This window comes from Schistocerca nitens, chromosome 2 (assembly GCF_023898315.1).
Source record: "Schistocerca nitens isolate TAMUIC-IGC-003100 chromosome 2, iqSchNite1.1, whole genome shotgun sequence".
NCBI lineage: Eukaryota > Metazoa > Arthropoda > Insecta > Orthoptera > Acrididae > Schistocerca > Schistocerca nitens.
In genome coordinates, this window is record NC_064615.1 from 121,925,577 (window position 1) to 121,926,973 (window position 1,397).

Sequence of the window (1,397 nt, forward strand, 5' to 3'; positions counted from 1 at the left end):
TACCCCTCGTCAGAAAAGCCTCTACATCCTTACATTTGTCCTCTAGTCATCCCTGCTTAGCCATTTTGCACTTCCTGTCGAACTCATTTTTGAGACGTTTGTATTCCTTTTTACCTGCTTCACTTACTGCATTTTTGTATTTTCTCCTTTCATCAATTAAATTCAGTATCTCTTCTGTTATCCAAGGATTTCTACTAGCCCTCGTCTTTTTACCTATTTGATCCTCTGCTGCCTTCACTATTTCACTCCTCAAAGCTACCCATTCTTCTTCTACTGTATTTCTTTCCCCCATTCCTGTCAATTGTTCCCTTATGCTCCCCTGAAACTCTGTACAACCTCTGGTTCTTTCAGTTTATCCAGGTCACATCTCCTTAAATTCCCACCTTTTTGTAGTTTCTTCAATTTTAATCTACAGTTCATAACCAACAGATTGTGGTCAGAGTCCACATATGCCCCTGGAAATGTCTTACAATTTAAAAATGGCTCTGAGCACTATGGGACTCAACATCTTAGGTCATAAGTCCCCTAGAACTTAGAACTACTTAAACCTAAGTAACCTAAGGACATCACACACACCCATGCCCGGGGCAGGATTCGAACCTGCGACCGTAGCAGTCCCGCGGTTCCGGACTGCAGCGCCAGAACCGCTAGACCACCGCGGCCGGCTCTTACAATTTAAAACCTGGTTCCTAAATCTCTGCCTTACCATTATATAATCAATCTGATACCTTTTAGTACCTCCAGGGTTCTTCCACGTATACAACCTTCTTTCATGATTCTTGAACCAAGTGTTAGCTATGATTAAGTTATGCTCAGTACAAAATTCTACCAGGCGGCTTCCTCTTTCATTTCTTAGCCCCAATCCATATTCACCTACTACGTTTCCTTCTATTCCTTTTCCTACTGTCGAATTCCAGTCACCCATGACTATTAAATTTTCGTCTCCCTTCACTACCTGAATAATGTCTTTTATCTCATCATACATTTCTTCAATTTCTTCATCATCTGCAGAACTAGTTGGCATATAAACTTGTACTACTGTAGCAGGCGTGGGCTTCATGTCTATCTTGGCCACAATAATGCGTTCACTATGCTGTTTGTAGTAGCTTACCCGCACTCCTATTTTTTATTCATTATTAAACCTACTCCTGCATTACCCCTATTTGATTTTGTATTTATAACCCTGTATTCACCTGACCAAAAGTCTTGTTCCTGCTGCCACCGAACTTCACTAATTCCCACTATATCTAACTTTTTAACCTATCCATTTCCCTTTTTAAATTTTCTAGCCTACCTGCCCGATTAAGGGATCTGACATTCCACGCTCCGATCTGTAGAACGCCAGTTTTCTTTCTCCTGATAACGATGTCCTCCGTAGTAGTCCCCGCCCGGAGATC